The following is a 10,387-nucleotide window of genomic DNA, read 5'->3' as shown; positions in this document are numbered from 1 at the left end:
GGCAGAAAGGTTACATGAATGTCCTTATTACTATCCTCCGTTGAGAAGAGGTGCAAATATAAAAGGAAGAGTATTTGGGAGGCTCAGTTGCAGAATAGGGATCCGTCGCCTACGTGGCTAGTTCCGACTCTGAATACCTGCTCATCTTGAACGAGCTGTGGCTTGATTTTTTTTCCTTGTTTTTTAGTATTTCTATGTGATAGTATTTCTATCACAAACATGAGGGATGTCGTTCTGTGCGTAAACTACCGTAGATTCAAAATCAGGAGGGAGTGGCAACAGGCAGCATATTCCAGAACTGACTTTGACAACATTGTGTTTGATTGCTGGCTCATACGGGGATTAACTGGGGATAATAGGTCCCATCCTACCCGCCATCTGTAATCTTGCTTCCCCTTCATTCTGAGTGGCCAAATTAGTTCCTGTACTAAAAAACAGAGTAGAATGCCTGGGTCCTCAATACCACATCTACCTTCCATTTGGAATAGTGACTGCACGCGATCCCTTATTTAATGACCAAATCCTATCATTAACCATTAGGGAGGTAGAGCCAGCATGTGAAATGGAACAACAAAACATCAAAATTAAAACAACAACAACAACAACAGCTCCCTTTGATTTCTAAAGTGTTTGATTAAAATTCATTAAGAATAAAACCTTGTACTATGTGGTGTGGCTGTCACAAAGAAATGTATTTCCTGAGCAGGACATAAATAGAATGGAGATGCTGGGGATCGAACCCAGGACCTCATGCATGCTAAGCATGCGCTCTACCACTGAGCTACATCCCCACCTGCCATAGTGCTGGCTTTCTAGACTGCTTTCATGAAGTAAAGCAGCAATTTTCTCCCTTAAAAAAAACTACTGGTTATAGTAATAGCCAGGAGGTTTTCTTTTCTGGGGGGAAGAGGGGAGGGGGGAGGGGGGAGCAGATAATGCAGAGGGTGTATAGGGGGAGGTCCTAGGAGTTAGAAATGAAAATATTTACTTTTATTTCTGTGCTTTTGTGTACTTGAGTATTTTACCATGCAGACATTACCTACTTAAAGCAAATAAAGACGTAAAATAAAATAAAAGAGAAAAAAACCAGAATGAAATCCTGTGATGTTTATAATTTTCCTTTGAAAAGAAAATACTTCATAATAACTTGTAATGCATGTAAAAATATTAAAGTCGCACTCATTCTTTATAGCCTACGTTGCTAAATAAAGCAAACGATGACAATTCTATTTTGAATATTATTATTTTTTTCTTTTTCTTTTTTGTATTACTAAATCTAAGAAGAATTGCCATTTTCAGAGTACCGTTGCTGGTTCCTCAAGTTCCTGTGGATGGGACACAGCATCTGTTGAGTGTTTTAACATGCGCTTTCGAGGCTCCCACAGTATTCACAGATTAAACATCCAGAAAAACATTAAGTATTTCTCACCATGAGAATACCACCTTATATTTCTACGACCCTTTTTGTGTGTTTATAACACTTCTTTCATGCATGATCACATTTTATTTTTCATTTGTCTGTGAGCAAGATTTCATTATACCGATATTAAAAGGCATCAAAAGCGAATGCACAAAGAGCGTGAAAATTCACAATTTATTAGTAAACCAAAAAGTGGAACTTGAACGTGAATTTTCTGACTGCCAATTAGTGCCTTTAAAAATAATGTTCTCTGGGCGCCTGGGTGGCGCAGTCGGTTAAGCGTCCGACTTCAGCCAGGTCACGATCTCGCGGTCCGTGAGTTCGAGTCCCGCGTCGGGCTCTGGGCTGATGGCTCAGAGCCTGGAGCCTGTTCCCGATTCTGTGTCTCCCTCTCTCTCTGCCCCTCCCCCGTTCATGCTCTGTCTCTCTCTGTCCCCCCCCCCAAAAAAATAAATAAACGTTGAAAAAAAAAAATAATGTTCTCATGGGGCACCTGGGTGCCTCAGTCAGTTGAGCGTCCGACTTTAGCTTGGGTGCTTGGGTCATGATTTCACAGCTTGTGGGTTCGAGCCCCACATCGGGCTCTGGGCTGACAGCTTGGATCCTGGAGTCTGCTTCATATTCTGTGTCTCATTCTCTCTCTACCCCTCCCCTGCTTGTACTCTGTTTCTCTCTCTCAAAAATAAGTAAAAATTACAAAAATAAAATAATACAAATAATGTTCTCGTAAACACAGCGGCCATCTTGAGGAATATCATGGACAAAATGCCCTCTTTGAGGGATTCTTCTAAGATGTATTAGAATGGCAGAGGCCGCCATTATTTAGACTGTGATGAGACTATGATTTCAATTTTAATAGAATAATCACAAAAAGTTTAAGGACAACACCCGCATGACTTTTCTGTGCCCCCCATAGCTTAGCCTAGTGCTTTGAATATAAAAGGGTCTCAAATATCCCATGTCTTCTACCTACATAAACAGGACTCAATAGAGGGCAACTGCTAGGGCAACTTCTATCTTCCCCAGAGGCTTCTAAACACATCAGCGGGGTCAACGGAAAGCCTGTTGCCTGGATCACCTCCAACAGGATCCAAAGAAAGCCCCAGATACCCACCTTCATCCAGCCCCTGACATTCAAAGCCTCAACACCACTGTCTTGAAGCCCCCAAGGTGTATCTCATTATGTCCCATATCCTTGTGCCTGTCAATCACCCTGAAAAGGCCCAGACTTTCAGGCCATCTGGAATCTTCCTCACTCTACCCCCCAAGGCTCTGCTCAGCCCCTATTTGACTTCATCTTCACTTCCGCCTCAACTCTCTGAACCATTCCCGCACTGCCCTCTGCGACGCACAGTCCATCCTTTGTATAATCCCTACACCACAAGCCTCTCCAGATGGTTCCATCTTTTTCTCACCAGAACTGTAACCCAGGGAGCGCTGTGTCCCCTGCGGCTTCTCACCCAATGGACCTCCCATCTCCCGTAGTGCGGGCATCACCTGGACGTCTAACAGGTGTCCCAGGTTGGGGTGCTAAACAACTCGTGACCCTCCACTGCAGAACTCCTCTCCTCCAGAGTCCCCTATTTCATTGACGGCAACTCCCCCTTTCCAATCCTTGGGGTCAAAGACCTTGCAGCCATCCTGATTCCCTTTTCTGTCACTGTTGGCTCTTCTTTCAAAATATATCCAGAATCCAACCTCTTCTCATCTGGATTTCTGCCATAGCATCTTTAAAAGTCTCCCTGCTTCCACCTGGGTCTATTCTACCTTCCTGGAGTCTCTTTTCAACCTAGCTTCCAGAGCAGTCTTTCCAGTCAGATCATGCCATCACTCTGCAGGAAACCTACTAAAGACGCCCTGTTTGGACCGGAGTAGCACAAACCGAAGTCCTTACGATGATCGGCTAGACCCTACGGAACCTGCCCTTTGGCCCATCAGATCTCCTCTCCCTGAGTGACTCTGTTATACGGACTTCATGCTCAAATGTTCCCAGGAGGAACAAGCAGGCACTACGTGTCTTAGTGCATTTGAATTGTTTCCTCTGCTTGAAATGTTCTACTTCCAGACGCTCCCGCACCCCCACACCAGCACTCTTGATCCCTGCTCCCTGCTCTTATACTTTCTCCTACTTCTTACCCTTTCTAACATCTATATCATTTTTTTATGGATCACATTTTTGTCCCAAACCTTCCGTGCAAATGTAAAGGCGGGGGCTGGAATCTTTACTTCTTTTGTTCACTGAGGTGTCCCAAGCGCCTGCGTAGGGCATAGGACCGACTCTGCGGATCATCGGGCACGAACCTGCTTCACCACAAACCCCCCCCCCCATCTCAGTTGATGGCAACTCCATCCTTCCAGTGGCCCTGGTCAGAAACACTGGAAGCATCCTTGACCCTTTCATCTGTGACACCCACATCCAATCAGTCAGGAAGTCTTTTTGACTCCACCCTCAAATTAATTGCTCAATAGTTTCGTGTCAAAAGAAGACTGATTGATCCTTACGAAACTGGCTAATAACATGACCCAGTCCCACTCAAAGACCATGAACTAATCCCAATATATCTAAACCTTTCACATACCCCACGGATTGCTGCCCCACCAATTACATGCATATGGGCGGGTAGTCATTGTAAATATTAATTTTGATTCTACTTTTATCTGGCTTGGCTTCAATTCTGTATACACTCATTAGCTGCCTAAGTGCTGGGGATATGTGCAAGATGCTTTACAAATCAGATACATCCAGTTGAGTTTTTCCAGCTCTGAGGGCTCAGTGCTCGTTGACTGTAATGGCAGGTAGCGATTTCACAAACCGCAGTCAAGGCAGAACTCGGAGTCCTTGAGATCCTACGGAAAAGTCAATCCAATTCAACAAATCTTTATTGCGTGGCTATGCTAGGAATTCCGCTGGATGTTGAAGAGAACAAAATACACAACTCTCAAGACGCCCATTGCCTGATACAGAACGCAGTCATTTAAACCAATCGTGCCACTGGAATGTGATAAAGGGAACATGAGTATTGACACAGGTAAGAGTGATTAACCCCAGCAAGCCGGAGAAAGGCAAGGGCAAGTCAGAGTTCATCAGGAATACCATTGGGGGGAAAGACAAGCCAAGCAAAAAAAAAAAAAAAAACAACTGAACAAGACTCCTGTTTGTTGTTAAGCTCCTGTTGCTTCTTCTTAGTGATGCGGCTTTTGGCCATAAGAGGGCAGATGGGGAAGGGGGACCCAACTCATAGACCAGAACATATGAATTGGGTGAAAAATTTGAAGTAAACCGTTTCCAAAGTCCCTAGCAAAACTTCTATATACAATGACTCAAATGATCAAAAAGGACTACATTAATTTAGTCAAGTTTCGACTTATAGAACGCTTTTGGCAAGGTTCGCATGAATAATACTATTTAATGTGTCTGATGCCAAATCTGAAATATTAATAGACTGTGTTAAGATTTAAATCTAGTCATAAACATGTCTCCAAGAGGAGACGCGTGACAATTAGCAGAAAAAAAGAATTTGGAGCTGTTCCTTTCTGCAAACCATTAGAACTGTGAACAGCTACAATCTGTCTTTGGATTTTCCTTGAAAGTAAAAATCATCAAATAACAAAGAACAAAACCGCCTGCACCTATACAACAGCCTGGGTATAATTTTGTTCTAATTCTCTTGTAAGCAATGTTGACCACTTGTCAGGGAAACATTTTCTTCTGGAATCTGTAAATTAGTCTCGACATTGCTTTTCTGACAGGCACGGGTAAACACGTTCTCATCTTCACCAGACTAAAAATAGACAACAAATTTCATCTTTCTTCAGGAATAGTGTGCTGCTTTTTACATCCTTTCAGCGATTCTTAAAAATAGAACTGGGTTTGAATGCTGACTCCAGCATGCACGAGGCAATTATAACCGAGATCCTCTGTTCCGCTACCTATGAAATGGAAACGGCAAAACTTGCCTTATCTCACAAAGTGTTCGAATCAGATCCAAAAACACAGCATAAATTCGAAAATGTCATACACAGACAAAAACTTGTATGTGAACGTTCACAGCAGTGTTATTCATAATAGCCAAAAAGCAAAAATAACTAGCTGAGAGCCCCATCAGCTGATGAATGGAGAAACAAAAAAATAGCACAGCCGTATGATGGAATATTATTTGGCCATAAAAAAGGAATGAAATGCTGATACATGTGACAACATGGATGAACCTTAAGAACTTCATAGTAAGTGGCAGAAGCCAGACACAAAAAGCCACATGATATGACTCCACATATATGAAATGTCCAGAGTAGGTGAATCCACAAAGAAAGTGGATTAGTGGTTGGTTGCAAGGTGGGGCAAGAAGGGGGAAGGGAGGACTAGGGAGTCACTGCTAAAGGGGACAGGGCTGATGACAATGTTCTAAAATTAAGATCATGGTGATGGCTGATTGACTCTATGAATATACTAGAAGCCACTGACTCGTAAACTGTAAAGGGGTCAATTTACAGTACGTGAATTTCAATTCAATTATTCAGTTGAACTGAATTGAATTATTCAATTGAATAGAACTGAATTATTCAATTGAATAATTCAATTCAATTTTACATTTTATAAATTGTACACTAAAAATACAATATACAAATATTTCATTATTATTGTCATTATTTGGGAGTCTCTTTATTTCCGGATTAGGGGTTTTTCCCTATACTACAGTACTGCTCCTCCTCTCAAAATCTTTCTCTAAAATTCCTACAGCTGCGCTAGCAGGCTTCTGGACAATAATTCAGAAAGCAATTGATAATGAAAAGGAAGCAGGTGTGGAAGGTCACCTGGCTGGCTCAGTCGGAAGAACGTGGGACCCTTGATCTCAGGATCGCAGGTTCGAGCCCCACACTGGGTGCAGAGATTACTAGAAATAAATAAGCTTGAAAAATAGTTTTAAAATAAATAAATAATTTAAAATGCAGATGTGGAGAAAAAGGGTTGGCCTTCATAAGCATAACCACATATACCAAGAACTGCTTCTTCCTCTATAAGCTGAACTTCATGAAGAAAAGAGGTAGAATCTTCTCTTACTAAAAAGTACCCTCTGGGGGTAAAAGTACTCCAGGTTGCACTTCGTGCTTATTTTGAGCTTATAGTTTCACCTGAGTAAAAACGTGTGTGTGTGTGTGTGTGTGTGTGTGTGTGTGTGTGTGTGTAAGGAGAAAATGTAAAGACACAACACAATTTAACCAGGGCTCTTGTCTCCCTCCAACTAAAGTTCAACAAATTCTTACCATTTCACATGTATTTGAAGAATTTTTTCTTACTTCCTACGAATTCTAAATATCTGGTTTGAAAAAAAATTAGTCAGGGCGCCTGGGTGGCTCAGTGGATTAAGCATCCAACTTTGGCTCAGGTCATAATCTCACGGTGTGTGCGTTCCAGCCCCACGTTGGGCTCTGTGCTGACAGCTCGGCACCTGGAGCCTGCTTCAGATTCTGTGTTTCCCTCTCTCTCTGCCCCCTCCCCCTCATGCTCTGTCTCTCTGTCTGTCTCTCAAAAATACATAAATATTAAAAAATTTTAAATAGTAATAAAAGAAGAGGATGTGGAAGGATGTTGATAGCAGCTGTCTGAGCTATAGATGGTGGGTGGTCTTAGCTTCCCTGAGCTTATGTATATTTGCTCCCTTTTCTGCAATAAGGTTGTAAAAAAAAAAGTGGAGTATCTTTATAATAAGAGAAAAGAAGATATTTGTAAATAAAAACACTGACATTATTTCAGCTGAATTATACCAAGAGATGCCCTCGAAAATAAGGCCACCTTCTCAATGATTTTAGAGAGATTGATAAAAACTCCAAACAAAACAAGGGCAATTTGCTGAAGACTAAACAAGAGACATACAAAGCAAGCCCTTTCAAGGAAAGAAACTTCTTAAGCCATTTATATTGTTTTACCAGATCTTTTCCTTTTCGAGCTTTTTGATGGTCATTGGGGTCGCTGCCTAAATTATAGAATGCTTTTAGGGAAATGCTTTTTTTTTCCCTCATTTTAAACTGACATTTTAAGAATAATTTGTAGTTAGAACACAGTATGCAAACAGAAAAGGACCTTAAGTGTATTCTCAAGTGGGTAGAATAGTTTTGTTCACACAACTTTTGCAGTAGCAAAATCTATTTTCATGGAAAGCACAAAAGCAAGGTCCAGTCTATCAAGTGTGTAACATAATCATGAATGTTTAAAGAAGGCCATCCAACACGTATAGACTCAGAGCTCTGTCTTCCCTCGTCACTTGCCAGAAACTGGTCTTTTGAGATATTGGGACTTGTTTTGCCTGTATAATAAATTCCTATTTATCTAGCATCAGATGGAAAAAAATAATTCAAACAACCAGACACTTTTGGCAGATAAGTAACAACTCAATAAAACGGATATCGAGACTTTATTCAGGAATTTATTCAGGAGTTTATCCTAATTACATACTCACACAGGTACGTAAACTTATTTACAACTGTGTTCATTGCAGCCTGACTGGGAATGGCAAGTTACTGGGCACAGCCAATGTGTCCGTCAATTCTCAGTGGTTAAGTTAAATCTAGGCGTAACTGAGTGAAAGAATATTGTGCTTTGATGAAAAAGACATAGGTAGATCTCCAAGATCTATCATTCGGTGAAAAATATAAAGCAGAAGGCAATATGGATTGTAGGATCCCATTCGTGTAAAGCACAAAAGAGTGTACATATAGGCACATCTGTACATTAAAAACATCTGTAAGGACAAACTTCTGGGGTGGGACAGCCCTTTTGTTCGATCTAGGCCTTCGACTATGCCTTCAACACTGGGCCATTGTTCTAGTCAAGGGTTTTTTTTTTTTTAAGTTTATTTATTTATTTTGAGAGAGAGAGACTGCACATGCACAAGGGGCAGGTGGAGGGGCAGAGAGAGAGAGAGAGAGAGAGAATCCCAAGCAGGCTCTGGGCTATCAGCACAGAGCCAGACTCGGGGTTTGATCTCACAAATCGTGATATCATGACCTGAGCCAAGATCAAGAGTCGGACACTTAACCAACTGAGTCACCCAGGGGCCCCTCTAATTTGAACATCAGTTCATCCTGGGTCTTGAGCCTGCTAGGCTTCAGACTGGAACCATATCATCCGTCCTCCTGGGTCTCCAGCCTGCTGACCACAGATCTTGGGACTTGCCAGCCTCCATAACCACATGAACCAATTCCTTGGAATAAATCCCTTTTATTGTTTATTTATTATTTAAAGTAAGTCTTTTTTGGGGCATCTATATGTACATGTATGTGTATATACATATATATACACACATTTTTAAGGATATATATATATATATATATATATATATATATGCCATTTCTTTGGAGAACACTGACTAATACGTACCAGATTCAAAGAAACATGGTCCCAGAGAAGCTGAGAAGCCCAGATCATGCAATTTCCCAATTCGTAGAAATGGCTCCTCCTGGCAGAAAAGTGTAGCATAGCTTGGAAGGCGGTTTAGACACATGCTCCTAGCACTTTTACTAGAAATGTTGATGCTAGCTTCTTTTTTTTCTTATTTGTTTCACATATATTCTTGAACGAACCTCAAATTTGTCCTATAAAATAGCAGCTAGTGTTTTTACTCTGCCTCTGCTCATCCAGTGAATATGGACATCTATGAATTGTGTATAAAGGTTTGCTTATAAATAAACGGATTTGCTCAACCCTGAGGAGATACTGATTTTTAACACACATCCTTCCAGTCATGGCCCAGAACTCCAACCACAACAGACAATAAACACATGCATTTTTGCAGGCGGGTTATCGATCAAAATACTAGCCAAGTAGCAGCTGGAACAGACGTGCCAGGACGGAGAATTTGCTCAATCCAATTGCAATTGACAAAGCACAGTTTTTAATAACATCTCAGCTTTTAGTGACACTCCTGACATTGAGGGGTGGAACACAAGGATATTTTCAAAAGGAATTTATCTTCTCACTCATGACGGAAGCCAAAGACAAATGAAAGTATCTAGGAATCATGCAGTTTTTTGGGGGGGGCGAGGGGAGATTAAGAACTGAACTTCAACTTTCAGGAAAAGGAATGATGTGATGATAGGGTCCACTGGAAATACATGTAGATGGTGAGAACATATGCAAATAAAGGGGCGGTGGAAATTTTAACACAGCAATGCTTTCCTACACGTGGCTTCATTGGACGCGTCCGTCTCCGCGAGGTAATAGTAGGATCCTGTCCTACAAACGGGGACTGCGAGGCTTGGAGGCTTTGGTAATTTCAGAATCCCAGACTCCAAATCAGGGTTACCACTGCCTTCCATCGGAGTCTCCCAAATGTTCAGCTTTTCCTGGCTGTTTGTTTGTGTTCAGTACCTTCTCTGCAGATCCAAAACGATACTAATTGTATTTTTCCCAGTAAAAGTACCTTGTTAGGTAACCCACGGGGTAGGGTTTTTTTTTTGTTTTTTCTCTTTGTCCCTCTGAAGTATTCACTGTCTGAGGGATGATTCTTCTGCACCCAGAAGCCCCTGATGAGAACTCTGTGGGGGCCAGGGAGGGGATAGGGAGGGAAAGAGGGGCCATGCCTCTCCCTCTTACAGCCCCCACCTCACGAACCTTTGGCCAAAGCCACTTTGCTCAGGGCTACTGAGTTAAGAATCTCACAAACATGGGGCGCCTGGGTGGCGCAGTCGGTTAAGCGTCCGACTTCAGCCAGGTCACGATCTCGCGGTCCGTGAGTTCGAGCCCCGCGTCGGGCTCTGGGCTGATGGCTCAGAGCCTGGAGCCTGTTTCCGATTCTGTGTCTCCCTCTCTCTCTGACCCTCCCCCGTTCATGCTCTGTCTCTCTCTGTCCCAAAAATAAATAAACTTTGAAAAAAAAAAAAAATTAAAAAAAAAAAAAAAAGAATCTCACAAACAACCAAGACAGGCAGAACCATTTGTTACAGAGGACAATTTTTTTCTTTTTTTTAATA

At 41.8% G+C, this 10,387-nt stretch overlaps 1 non-coding gene across 1 annotated transcript; it reads right to left on the bottom strand.

Moving 5' to 3' along the window:
- Window positions 1-719: 719 nt before the first annotated feature.
- On the bottom strand, window positions 720-791 carry TRNAA-AGC. The gene has a single exon. It is a non-coding gene; the product is annotated as a tRNA-Ala (tRNA).
- Between the last annotated feature and the right edge of the window lie 9,596 nt (window positions 792-10,387).

This window comes from Leopardus geoffroyi, chromosome C1, assembly GCF_018350155.1.
Source record: "Leopardus geoffroyi isolate Oge1 chromosome C1, O.geoffroyi_Oge1_pat1.0, whole genome shotgun sequence".
NCBI lineage: Eukaryota > Metazoa > Chordata > Mammalia > Carnivora > Felidae > Leopardus > Leopardus geoffroyi.
Note: the sequence above shows the minus strand (reverse complement) of the source record. Positions and strands in the feature narration are given on the sequence as shown.